Here is a 14,659-nt window from a genome sequence, read left to right as displayed (position 1 = left end):
CTGTGGGGGATAATCAGTCAGGACACAGCCTATCCAGATGTAAGTGTGAGCTCCCTGTCCCCCTTCCTGCCCAGGAAGGCTATCAGAATGCAGATAAATGCAGATGAGTCCTCTGTCACACCCACCCTTCCTGTTGCTATCTGGAGGGAATGCATAAACTGTAGCTGTCATCCATCCCAGGCGTGTATTGCAGACAGGCTGCAGGCACACAGACCTAAGTTAAGAGCAGAGAAAATTCCACTTTTCAAAAGTGCCATTTCTGAAAAAGTTATGTCAAATCCAAGTTTACCACTAAAGAGGATATATTATTACCATTCCAAACATATGAAACTTGAGGCAGCTACACCTTTCTAATCAGGAATTAAAGCTAAAAGTATTTTAAGGAATTCCCATTGCTGGCCTATGAGAGGAGCTGGCATCACAGTAGTAAACAACAAATATGGCTGTTTGTCACTACAAGGACATGCAAAACGTAAAAGTACATGTCCTACTTTCTACTTACACAGCACCCTGCCCTTAGGACTACCTAGTGATCCAGAGGGTTACCAGCTAGAGATACTCACAAACCAAATACTCACCTGGGCCCATAAACACACATTCACATAAGCTGGTAAAGTACCGCTGGGGTCAATTTGTCGTGATATGCCTCAAGTTTAATTTACTTTAACATTTTCTAATAATCTCTTTTCTGAGTCAAAAAGTACTATCCTCTGGTCAATGGACCTTTTAGTTAAGCTAGTATAGGGTGAAATGACGTAAATTGAATATTTTAAATAACCACAGACTCAGAAAGAGTTTAAATGGTTATCTAGTTAAATTCATGTGAGCCAAAGCAAAATACTATTTGTACACTCTTTTCTCCAAGGAAGGAAAATCAATCTATCAAATATGTCAGTAAAATCATCTAAACAATATTGTTACAATGACAGTACATGGAGAGGAAAGAAAATAGAGAGGGCAGTACAATGACATATTACACAGAATTATAATTACCTAGAATGGTGTGGAAACCAACCCCTTGGCCAAAGAGCTGGAAGGGTCCCCTGGGACAGCTCAGGTGACAAAGGTTTCAGGACAGGTTTCAGGGACAAGATAGATGACCTCTTCTAGATCTGATGCCTACGTCGCACCCCTCTCTGACACTATCTTCCTCCTCGATTCTTCCGCGATCTTCTTATAATTCTTTGCCTTATTTCCCTCCTCGATTCTTCCGCGATCTTCTTATAATTAATTAGATTGTGGCTCTAAGTTCTGCAATTCGATTCTTCTTCAGCATTGGATCAGTTCTCCGACAGCATCCCGGTCTTTCAGCATCTCAGCAACTCGAGCAGCAGCAGCTATCTAACCAACTAAACTACCTCAATTATACCTTTCTAATGGCATGTACCACCCCTAAATGGGTCAAATTTATGAAACTCCTAATTCTGATTGGACAGGCAAGGGGGGAATGATCATAACACCATGCTAAGTTTTAACAATTTTCTAGTTCGTTGTTCAGTGGTCCCGCCCCTTAATTTATTTTCCCAAGCTTTATTTACCACCCGCATTTCACATCTTTATCAATAAAAATATTACATATAACAGTTGTCTTGTTCATCCTGCAGGATGTCCATCACTTTCCCAGGACATGTTGCTAACGCGGCCTTGGACGGGATCCAAGCACAACTCATGGCTTCCAGCTGGTTGTCACTGCACCTGCGTGAGGAGTCACGTGAAGTATAGACTTCAGCATCGCTCAGAGGCCCAAATACGAACTAATAGAGAGGTCAAAAAGAAACATGTTAAAATCAAAATAAAATGATTTCGCTGTATACCACCTATCTGTACTCTAATCCCATTTCTTATAATAGATCTCCCTGCATAAGCATTTAGTAAATAGCATGTTCTAGTTTCAGCGAGGCAGATGCTTAGCATGTGAGCTTTCAAGAGGCCAATTTAGAAGCAAGTGCGCAGAAGCAGAAAATTCCCTCGAAGCTTTAGTCCGTCATCCTGCGTAGATGCAGTGTACGCATGCGCAGTACAAATTCCCGTGTTAGCAGCCATTTTAAGTTTCACTCAGGTTACTTGTTAGTAAGACACATACGCAAGCTTCCTCTAAGCTAATTATATGGAATGTGGTGCATATTAGTCTTTACAAACATGATTGATACAGTGTTATGAGTTATTTTAGAGGATTGCTTCCGAGCAAGTCTATTTTATACAAGTACTTGCTCCATCAATCCCCTCTCTGATGGCATTTGTGCCATCACCAATTTACCTATCACCAAATCAGATGCCAACTTTAGCACATCTCAACTGCCTTTTCTGTCTTTTTATCTTCTTCTTCATTATTGTATTGTAAATTCTTCATCTTTTTGTATAAATCTTCGTTCATTTCTTCCAACTGAATTTCATCATATTTCCTTTTCTTTCCCTTTTTGTTCACTTCATATCTCTTTCTTTTCTTACAGTATTTGTGCCATATCATTATTGCTAAAACTAATTTTGTTATTCCAAGTATCGGTAGTATTATTTGACCTATAATACTCTTACCTATATTAGTAAACCAGCTCCCTATGGTGGTAATACTATTGGTTAATTTCTTCAAAACACTGTCAACTTCCAGTGGTTTCAAATCTTCCTCCAATTTCGTAATATTTTTAATGTATCCTCCAATTTCAACACTTTTATCAGGAATATAAGTGCAACAATGTTGCGCTTTCAGCATTTTACAGACACCGTCCTCTTTTGCTAATATTATATCAAGAGCAATTCGATTTTGTAAAACCATTAACCTAATTGCAAACATTTCTGTATTGCTGATCAAAAATCCTCCAGCAGTATCAGTTGATAGACGATCAACTACTGTAGCTAACTGACAGATTTTCCGTGAATTAAGAATGACTCCCACTGAAGGTATCAATGCACTAAATATATCACCTACTATTTCTGAAAAACTAGCTCTCTTGATTCGTGTTAGTTCCTTTGTGTTTTCATTGCTTCCACTGATTCTCTTTACATGGTACACTGTTGGGAATACTATTCCAAAATAGAAACTCCTGTACCAATGTGCAGGCAGCCTAAAATAGGCTTTATTCCCACACACATAATAAACTCCAGGAAATACTGGGTCTGTTCCACCTCTTAGTCCCCATCCCCCGATAACTAAGTGTGGACGTGGGTGAAGGGACGACCGTGACACCAACCGTAGGGTTTAAGGAAGGTTTTATTTTTATAGTTCTGACAGGCTTATTAACCAACGTCTTTTGAGTCCTGAAAGTTAGTCTCTCCCGGGCAAAGGTACTGGAGTCCGTGGCGCTGTTCGTCTATAGGCGTTTTCCCCAGGAAGTGGCGTTCTTTCTTCGGGCGTCGGGAATCTCTCCACATGTAAGAAAGAAGACCAACAGGACGGAAAGCCGTTAGGTCACAGTCCTCTACAGGGTTTGCACCAAGGGGGCCCAGGGAGTGTGTGGTTTACACCCGGTGTGACTATTTGTATCTACAGTGCTCAGTGCAAGAGGGGTACGGTAAGAAAAGGTAGGGTGAGGGTAAGGGGGGGATGGAGTGGAAGGTCGTGGAGGAAAGATTTATATACAGCTGCGCACTACACGCTATCGTTACGCTTTCCTAGCCAAGCCGCCAAACGCCGCCGTACCTGTGTCAGCCACACTCCTCCCTCGGGAGTGTGGCACGGCGGTCCGCAGGGTCGTTGGCCTCCTGGCTCGCCTTGTGGTTCAGCTTCTCCTCCAGCTCCTCTGGAGGCTCCCTCTTCGGTCCTTCCGGTTTCTGCTTCCAACGTGCTCCGCTTCTCCGTCTCCTCGGGTTCCGCCTTCCTCCTCGCGGTGTCTCCACCCCCTGTGTACAGGACTTCCCCTGTTTTAACCAGTCCAGAGCCAGGGACGTCACGGAGGGTCAGGGCTTCACCCTCGTATGCCGACGCCCACTTAAAGGGTCCGCTGTCTTCGTATTCGCTAGCAGTCTCGTTTCCGTGTACCCACTCGTGATCCTGTGGAGAAGCCGGAAATGACAGATCAGAAGAGGTCGGACTCCACCATTCCCGCCGGGTAAGGTCACCAGTTTTACATTCCCCCCCCCCTAGATTCTCCCGATCGGGGAGAATGGGCATTCTGGAGAGAAAGTCAGCGTTCCCATTGTCAACCCCCTTCCGATGCACAACCTTGAAGGCAAACGGTTGCAGGAAGAGAAACCAGCGAAGTATTCTAGCGTTCTGGGACCTGTTTCGGTGCATCCACTGGAGGGGAGCGTGATCTGAATACAAGGTGAAAGATTTACCCTCCAGGTAATACCTCAGTTTGTCAATGGCCCACCTGATGGCGAGGCACTCCTTTTCCACCGTGGGGTACTTCTGTTCCCTTGGATGGAGCTTTCTGCTGACATAGAGCACAGGATGTTCGACGCCGTCATCCCCTTCCTGTGATAGCACAGCTCCTATGCCGGTGTCAGAGGCATCAGTCGCTAGTGAAAAGGGCTTCTCAAAGTTAGGCGGGATGAGAACCGGACTGGTGGTAAGGGCATTTTTCAGTGTTTGGAACGCCCTGATGGCACCGTCTGATGGTGGGCTTGGCAGTACGTTTTTGACGTGTTTCTGCAAAAGGTCTGTTAAGGGACTAGAAAGATCTGCGAAGTTTTTTATAAACCTTCGATAGTACCCTATAAGACCTAGAAATGCTCGTAACTGTTTCTTTGTAGCTGGGAAAGGAGTTCCCGTTATGGCTTTGATCTTTTCCTCCTGGGGTGCTATGACTCCTTATGAAGCCCAGGTATTTCACCTTTGGGAATGCCGCTCTTGATTTTTTTGCATTCACATGGAGTCCGGCTGCCTGTAGTGCGGTTAATATATTGGACACATGTATCAGATGTTCTTTCCAGGATGAACTAAAGATTACGATATCATCCAGATACACCGAACTGTATGAGGTGTGTTTTGCCAGCACTCTGTTCATTAACCGCTGAAAGGTAGCAGGGGCTCCATGGAGTCCAAATGGCAAGACAGTAAACTCAAAGAGCCCATCTTCTGTTGCAAATGCCGTTTTGTGGCAATCCTCCTCCCTGAGTGGTACCTGCCAATAGCCCTTGGTCAGGTCTAGAGTGGTAATGTAACGGGCATCCCCGATCCTCTCTATTAGTTCGTCCACACGGGGTATTGGAAATGCATCAAAAGAGGACACGGCATTTAGGGCTCTGAAGTCCATGCAAAAACGGGTAGACCCGTCAGGTTTAGGGACCATAACTATAGGTGAGGACCAATTACTTTTAGATGGTCTGATCACCCCTAGGCGAAGCATGTCCTGTACCTCTTTTCGTACATCAGCCCTTTTTGCAGCTGGAATGCGATAAGGCCTTTGCTTTACTATTTGACCCTCTTTTGTTCTTATCTGATGCTCTGCCAAATGGGTGCACCCAGGTGTGTCTGAGAAAATAGGGGAGAAGGGTAGGAGAGTCGACCTTAGCTCTTCTTTCTCTACTTCTGATAACTCGGGGTTCACTGGTAACTGACTCAAGGTGGACCCATTCTTTTCTTCCGGTAGAGTGAAGTTGGCCTGACGTGGACACGGTCCAATCCATTTTTTTAGAAGGTTGATATGGAAAGTTTGCCTCCTATTCTGGGACATTTGTAAACTGTATGTTGTACGACCATACGTTTCCATAACTCTATAGGGACCTTTCCACTCACTTCGGAATTTTTGGGTTGAGGAAGGGAGTAGTACCAGAGCCCAGTCCCCTTTTTCGAGGGTCCTCCACTTCTTTCCTTTGTCATAGCATTGTTTTTGAGCAACTTGCGCTTTCTCTAAGTTTGAATATGCCAGGTCTCTCAATTTACCTAACCGAGATCTCAATTGCTGGGTATAGTCTAACAAACTTCTCTGCTCTGCAGCCCCTTCTGTTTCCCATGCTTCCCTTGTGATTTCCAACAAAGATCGGGGTTGGCGGCCATAGAGCAATTCGAAGGGTGAAAATCCCAAACTACTCTGTACCTGAGCTCTTATGACATACAACGCTAGAGGTAAGACTCTGTCCCAATCCTTATTTTCGGAAGTCAGTAGTTTTTTCAAGGTGGTTTTTAGGGTTCTATTGTACCTCTCCACGAGGCCGTCCGTTTGCGGATGATATGCGGACGTTCGGATGTGATGGAGATCAAGCGTTTTACACACCTCTTTCATCATCCGTGAAACAAAGGGTGTTCCCTGGTCCGTTAGAATTTCACGTGGGAACCCTACTCTTGAAAACAGCTCTACCAACTTATCCGCTACGTTCTTAGTAGTCGGGGTACTGAGCGCAAAGGCTTCTGGGAACCTAGTGTTGTAATCCACCACAACAAGAGCGTATGTGTGGCCACGGGATGTACGTGGTAGTGGACCAATCAGGTCCATCCCTACTCTATCCCAGGGATTGCCTATAATGGGCATAGGCTGTAGAGGTACTGCTGGTGGACGTGTTAGATTCTTTTTTTGGCACACCTCGCACTGTTTGCAATATGCGTCAGTTTCCTTATATATTCCTGGCCAATAAAAGAGTCTTAGAATATTCTGTGTAGTTTTTTCACTACCGCTATGCCCAGCAGTAAGGTGGGTGTGAGCATAGAAGAGTATCTGGTCCCTGAACTCCTGGGGTACTACCAGTTGGGTAGGTTCTCCCTCTTTGCTTTCTCTGTAAAGCAGATCATTTTCTATTCTGAACCTAGGGTAGTTCTTGGTGGTGTTGGTCTGTGCTACGTGTGCTGCTTCCCAGGCGTTTAACAGAGAGGGATCATTGACTTGTGCGAATTTAAACCCTTTATCTAACACCCATGGGTCTGCTGACAGGTAGGCTTCTACAGAGTTTTCTTTCAACTCTCTTTTAAACAAGGATAGGAAGTCTGGGTTATCTACTCCAAGTATTAACTCTTCGGGCAAAGACCTCACGACCCCCACCTTTACTGAACAGGGATCTCTACCTATAGGGTGTAGGGTTATTCTGGCCATGGGGTAGGGTTTGACATCCCCATGGACGCACCAAATTAGTACAGTCCCTTCCTGGCCTATCTGATCGGGATGTAAGAGTCGCTCCTGAATTACTGATTGTCGACAACCCGAGTCTAGTAAGGCTTTCACTAACTTCTGATTGACTCGTACCCTTACGTAAAAGGAGGGGCCCATTTCTGAAGAGTACATGACCGCCCTTGGGATGTATCCGACCTCCATGGGTTCTTCTGAGGGTTTCCTTTGGGGGCACATCCGGGCTATGTGACCCCACTCCCCACATTCAAAACACTGCGGTCCTCTCGTAGGGGGGCCGTCATACTTGAACTGCCGTGTTTTAACAGGTTCTGGCATAGTCTTTTTTTTCTCTGGTTTGGTTGACGATGTTATAGCTTTGGTACTTTTCTCATTCTCCCAGGGAAAAGACCGGGGTGCTGCTCGATTATAGTTGGCTGCCATTTCTATGGCCTGGGCTGCCGTCAGTCCGGGGTGTTGTCTTAGCCATCTCTGTGTCCCATATGGTAAGACCTCCATGAACTGCTCCAGTATAATACTGGTCATGACCTCTTCCTTACTCCGGATATCTGGCCGGAGCCATTTTTCAGCCGCCATTTTTACTCGTAGATACATGGTCTTTGGGTTCTCACCCGGTATTCCCTTCTCTTTTCTAAACCGCAAACGGTATGTTTCCGCATCCATGCCTAGGTGATCTAAAATCACCGCTTTTATCTCGGCATACGATGATGTTCCTGATTGATTTGCCACTTGATAGGCAGTTTGTGCCTCTCCCGAGAGTAAAGGCGCCAAAAAGAAAGGCCATTTTTCTTCCGGCCACCCACATGCCCTGGCGGCCCGTTCAAAATTTAACAGAAACGCGTCCGGGTCTTCCCCATTCACATATTTCTGTAAGGCTACCCCTGACGGGTGTGGCCCTATTGGTCGCCGGTCTGTGGCGGTTGTCGAGAGGGGAGTTTGTACAACTTTTTGGATGGCGTCCAACTGTTGGGTCATAGACATTTTGAATAAGTCCCGGTCAGCGTCAGCTGTATTTATCTGTTGGCCTATTGCTCATTCTAATTTTTGTTGTCCATCAATAAGCGTTTGGATCAGTTGTTCCATTGCCATGGTCGTTTGGGAAGGAGAGGATCCCACTTCTGACACCAGTGTGGACGTGGGTGAAGGGACGACCGTGACACCAACCGTAGGGTTTAAGGAAGGTTTTATTTTTATAGTTCTGACAGGCTTATTAACCAACGTCTTTCGAGTCCTGAAAGTTAGTCTCTCCCGGGCAAAGGTACTGGAGTCCGTGGCGCTGTTCGTCTATAGGCGTTTTCCCCAGGAAGTGGCGTTCTTTCTTCGGGCGTCGGGAATCTCTCCACATGTAAGAAAGAAGACCAACAGGACGGAAAGCCGTTAGGTCACAGTCCTCTACAGGGTTTGCACCAAGGGGGCCCAGGGAGTGTGTGGTTTACACCCGGTGTGACTATTCGTATCTACAGTGCTCAGTGCAAGAGGGGTACGGTAAGAAAAGGTAGGGTGAGGGTAAGGGGGGGATGGAGTGGAAGGTCGTGGAGGAAAGATTTATATACAGCTGCGCACTACACGCTATCGTTACGCTTTCCTAGCCAAGCCGCCAAACGCCGCCGTACCTGTGTCAGCCACACTCCTCCCTCGGGAGTGTGGCACGGCGGTCCGCAGGGTCGTTGGCCTCCTGGCTCGCCTTGTGGTTCAGCTTCTCCTCCAGCTCCTCTGGAGGCTCCCTCTTCGGTCCTTCCGGTTTCTGCTTCCAACGTGCTCCGCTTCTCCGTCTCCTCGGGTTCCGCCTTCCTCCTCGCGGTGTCTCCACCCCCTGTGTACAGGACTTCCCCTGTTTTAACCAGTCCAGAGCCAGGGACGTCACGGAGGGTCAGGGCTTCACCCTCGTATGCCGACGCCCACTTAAAGGGCCCGCTGTCTTCGTATTCGCTAGCAGTCTCGTTTCCGTGTACCCACTCGTGATCCTGTGGAGAAGCCGGAAATGACAGATCAGAAGAGGTCGGACTCCACCATTCCCGCCGAGTAAGGTCACCAGTTTTACACTAAGAAATTATGTTCACATTCACTGGAACCAATAAATGCATTGTTATAGTCAGTCTTTAACCTATGGCGGCAGATCTTCCCTTTCTTTTCAAAATCAAGGGATATCGCAGCATGAGTCTTGCCAGCTTATAAATCTCTTTTTTCTCAGCCCATTGAGGAATCTGAGGTTTCTTTTCAGAAGACTTTCTTTTGAAATCCTGTCTCCTTTGCTCCACTAAATTCAAAAATACATTTTCTTCTTCGTGTAATGTACATGTTAAGTTGTGCTTGTGTGCTTTATCTATATCTATTGTTTTGATTGTTAGGACATATTCACCCATAAACTGTGCATCCTTAGTACTGAGTTCATACTCTTTCGAATAGGAACCTCTGAAAAAATCACTTCTACGTAGAATAATAATACTGTAATTTTCCTGTTCTATAAAATAAACTTGACAAAATACTACATGAAATACCATATGTTAATGGTAAATGGTGATATGTTACACCTTCTGCTACTGATGCTGGTAATTTCATACACACATAACAATCACTAACTTCCCTAGTGTCTACATATTGCACTAATAAATTTGTAAATACATTTAAAGCAGTGCCATTGTTTGTCACAGTGTGTGTAAGTCTAATTCATCTGGTGTTCATAATGCTACTCTATCTCCTTTAATATTTACCTCATCTGATGCTTCTAATGCTACTCTATTTCCTTTAAAGTTAGCTACCTTTTCATTAGTGTTTGTGTTATTTTTCTTTTCTGTCACCATCAAATAAGGGATGGCTACTGTAAATATTAACCAAATTATGAGTACTAAAAATGTACTACATATACATATTCTACAACATTTCTTTATACAATTTTGTTTTGGTCTTCCAGCAACCCTATCATCAGCCATTTTGGACTAAGAAGATGTCTCTTCTGAATCTTTATTTCTGATTTGCCTATGGGATTTTTAATTCTGAGATTTTTCAAGTGGGTCTCACTTCTTCTTCGTCAATCTGTTCTGCAATTATTTCTTCATCGCTTTCTTCATTTAAATCTAAATTCTCAAATTCTTCAAGAATCACATAAGTCCATTCAGAACCTTTGAACATATTATTTAATATCCTCAGTCTTTGACTTCCTCGTTTGGGCCTACTAGTTGATTGCCCAGAATGGCTAGTGACTTTGTTTACTTGCTCAGGTTCTTCACTTATTGTTCTGAAGTGATATTTTAACGCCACCTGGCCAGTTATCACCTCTTCTGAGCCTTTTTGCTTGTACTGCACTGTCACTTTGTTCAAGTGTTCTTTTATTTTCGTTGGGGCACAATTTGATTATCTTCGTCTTCAGAATCCTTCGCTGTCTGTCCTTGTCCAGGGCTTATAACTGCGTCCTCATCTGCCTGGACATGTTCTTCTTCACTTTTCTGACCCTGTTCAGGTTTTATTTCGATTTTCTCTTTTTCTTCCACCTGAACTTGTTCTTCTTCTCATAACTGGCTCTGCTCAGGTCCTACTGTACTTTGGTTTTCTGCAGCCTGAACATGTTCTTCTGAACCTATCTGTCCCTCCTCAGATCCGTGAACGTTTTCGTTCACCTCTGTCTGAGTATATTGTTCTTTCCTTGCCTGATCCTGCTCAGGATCTCCAACAGTTTGATTTTCCCTTCCCCAAGCTTGTTCTTCTACACCTATCTGTTCCTCTCTATTTTCCTGTCTCTCTAACCTGGTTCTGCTTCTTGTCTTTACATTCCCTTCAGCTATGTCAACCACTGGTATCCAGTCGTCCTGACTTGTGCTCGGTTGTTCTTGGTCAGCTACTTCAGGATCTGATATCCTAGATCCTTCAGCTGCACAAACTTCAGCCGCCTCAACTGCATGAGTCAGTTGTGGTGCCTTTTCATCAGGCACTGCTACTATTTTAGTAGGGCTTGCGTGAATCCAGTTAGGCAAACCTGCACATTTTACTGCTGTTATTGTAACCAATATAACCAGATGAGGTTTTTCCCACCTGGGTGATAGGCACGACTCTCAAGTGTGATTCTTCACCACCACCCAGTCACCGGGATTCAGATCATGTGCTTGAATCGGCTGCCTGGCAACTGGGTCCTCTCTAGGCCTGGGCCAAAATTCCGTTCCGTTCGCGGAAGTTGCGATATTTTGGCATTCTCGCGTTCCGCGGAAAGCGCGAAAATGTCAAAATTTCCGCATTCCGCAGCTTAGCGATAATTTTTTTCTTGCTCGCGCTGTAAAACAATACATTCTCGCGCGCGCGCGATCGCCTGCGTTCTCCGACAAGTTTTCTTGACCCGGTCGCGTTCTCCACGAGATGTTGGATTTTGGTAGCCATTTTGCGCTGTCTCGCGAGAGTTCGCGGCCGCATTCAAGTCATTTTTCACGCGATCACGTCATTTGTCGCGCGATCAGGTATTTCTTCTCGCGATCATGCACCGCGCGAGTATGAGAAGATTGAGATCTCGAACATGTCATTCTACATCGCGAGCCAGAGAATGAGGACGCGGGCACATGAAATCGAACGCGAACAGGAGAAAGAGACCGCGAACACGTCATATCCAACGCGACAGGGACAAAGAAGAGAACGCGATCATATCGTTTTCGACACGCCGGCGGAAGTAATGTGAAGCTGGAGAACTCAACAATGTAAAATTTACAATTTGGAGAGGAATATCGGCTCTAGCAGCATGAAACCATCTGCAAATACTGATTTTGGATGAAAAGAACTCCTTACATTCACATTTGGCTTTCCTTTTTTGTGCAAGGACTCCAGGAGTCATTTTTTTTTTACAAAGTGGAGAGAGGGAGGAAGTGACACAGATTCTCCAACTTCCTGTTCCTGTCCAGCAGGCTCCTCCCAGTGCTTTGTCCATCTCCTGCTCATTCTGCCTTTGGATTTGGAGCTGGAAAGATCTCTCTTTTTGTCTGCTGCATCATTGCAATTGGATTTCAGGATTTTTGGAATAGGATATTTTACAAGTAAGTGGTTGTTGTGTTTGATTGTGGGCATTGCAGTTGTTGTGTAACTACAATTTATTTTTGATAATTAATTATCATCATTCCTTTTTTTTTTTTTTAATTTATTTTAATTTTGTGGGTTGTAGTAGTAGGCCCGAGCTAGCCATGGGCATGGCCTCATGGGTGTGTGTGTGCATGATGAAGCAACTGTTCCTTTTGTTTTTTGAATATATTTCATTTTCAATCACATTTAGGGCATGGATGGCATTGGATTGAGTTGGGGAAGTGTGTATTTTGGGGTGGCCTTGCTGATGTTGTTGGGGCTCTCCATGTGGCTGGTGGCCATTTTGAGGCCTAGGCCTGCAAGCTTGCCTGGCCTTGTCTGCCAGCAGGCCTGCTTTCATCCACTGCTACCAGAGCAGGTAGCCACAGCTTTAGTAATCTACTGTTTTCTGTGTGTTCTGTTGATTTTAGACATCATTTTGGGCATGGATGGCATTGGATTGAGTTGGGGAAGTGTGTATTTTGGGGTGGCCTTGCTGATGTTGTTGGGGCTCGCCATGTGGCTGGTGGCCATTTTGAGGCCTAGGCCTGCAAGCTTGCCTGGCCTTGTCTGCCAGCAGGCCTGCTTTCATCCACTGCTACCAGAGCAGGTAGCCACAGCTTTAGTAATCTACTGTTTTCTGTGTGTTCTGTTGATTTTAGACATCATTTTGGGCATGGATGGCATTGGATTGAGTTGGGGAAGTGTGTATTTTGGGGTGGCCTTGCTGATGTTGTTGGGGCTCTCCATGTGGCTGGTGGCCATTTTGAGGCCTAGGCCTGCAAGCTTGCCTGGCCTTGTCTGCCAGCAGGCCTGCTTTCATCCACTGCTACCAGAGCAGGTAGCCACAGCTTTAGTAATCTACTGTTTTCTGTGTGTTCTGTTGATTTTAGACATCATTTTGGGCATGGATGGCATTGGATTGAGTTGGGGAAGTGTGTATTTTGGGGTGGCCTTGCTGATGTTGTTGGGGCTCGCCATGTGGCTGGTGGCCATTTTGAGGCCTAGGCCTGCAAGCTTGCCTGGCCTTGTCTGCCAGCAGGCCTGCTTTCATCCACTGCTACCAGAGCAGGTAGCCATAGCTTTAGTAATCTACTGTTTTCTGTGTGTTCTGTTGATTTTAGACATCATTTTGGGCATGGATGGCATTGGATTGAGTTGGGGAAGTGTGTATTTTGGGGTGGCCTTGCTGATGTTGTTGGGGCTCTCCATGTGGCTGGTGGCCATTTTGAGGCCTAGGCCTGCAAGCTTGCCTGGCCTTGTCTGCCAGCAGGCCTGCTTTCATCCACTGCTACCAGAGCAGGTAGCCACAGCTTTAGTAATCTACTGTTTTCTGTGTGTTCTGTTGATTTTAGACATCATTTTGGGCATGGATGGCATTGGATTGAGTTGGGGAAGTGTGTATTTTGGGGTGGCCTTGCTGATGTTGTTGGGGCTCGCCATGTGGCTGGTGGCCATTTTGAGGCCTAGGCCTGCAAGCTTGCCTGGCCTTGTCTGCCAGCAGGCCTGCTTTCATCCACTGCTACCAGAGCAGGTAGCCACAGCTTTAGTAATCTACTGTTTTCTGTGTGTTCTGTTGATTTTAGACATCATTTTGGGCATGGATGCCATTGGATTGAGTTGGGGAAGTGTGTATTTTGGGGTGGCCTTGCTGATGTTGTTGGGGCTCTCCATGTGGCTGGTGGCCATTTTGAGGCCTAGGCCTGCAAGCTTGCCTGCCCTTGTCTGCCAGCAGGCCTGCTTTCATCCACTGCTACCAGAGCAGGTAGCCACAGCTTTAGTAATCTACTGTTTTCTGTGTGTTCTGTTGATTTTAGACATCATTTTGGGCATGGATGGCATTGGATTGAGTTGGGGAAGTGTGTATTTTGGGGTGGCCTTGCTGATGTTGTTGGGGCTCGCCATGTGGCTGGTGGCCATTTTGAGGCCTAGGCCTGCAAGCTTGCCTGGCCTTGTCTGCCAGCAGGCCTGCTTTCATCCACTGCTACCAGAGCAGGTAGCCACAGCTTTAGTAATCTACTGTTTTCTGTGTGTTCTGTTGATTTTAGACATCATTTTGGGCATGGATGGCATTGGATTGAGTTGGGGAAGTGTGTATTTTGGGGTGGCCTTGCTGATGTTGTTGGGGCGCGCCATGTGGCTGGTGGCCATTTTGAGGCCTAGGCCTGCAAGCTTGCCTGGCCTTGTCTGCCAGCAGGCCTGCTTTCATCCACTGCTACCAGAGCAGGTAGCCACAGCTTTAGTAATCTACTGTTTTCTGTGTGTTCTGTTGATTTTAGACATCATTTTGGGCATGGATGGCATTGGATTGAGTTGGGGAAGTGTGTATTTTGGGGTGGCCTTGCTGTTGTTGTTGGGGCTCTCCATGTGGCTGGTGGCCATTTTGAGGCCTAGGCCTGCAAGCTTGCCTGGCCTTGTCTGCCAGCAGGCCTGCTTTCATCCACTGCTACCAGAGCAGGTAGCCACAGCTTTATTGATCAAGTGTTTTCTATGTGATCTGTTGAATTTTTAGACATCACCTTCCTGAGAGTGTAGTGTGGCTGTACACAGTACTAGTAGTATAACATAGCTCTAGTTAAAAAAAATTCATAAATGGCTAGACTATCTTTTGTTTGCACTAGTACAGTACTAAG

The sequence above is a fragment of the Triturus cristatus genome, chromosome 5_2 (assembly GCF_964204655.1).
Source record: "Triturus cristatus chromosome 5_2, aTriCri1.1, whole genome shotgun sequence".
NCBI classification, from domain to species: domain Eukaryota; kingdom Metazoa; phylum Chordata; class Amphibia; order Caudata; family Salamandridae; genus Triturus; species Triturus cristatus.
Note: the sequence above shows the minus strand (reverse complement) of the source record.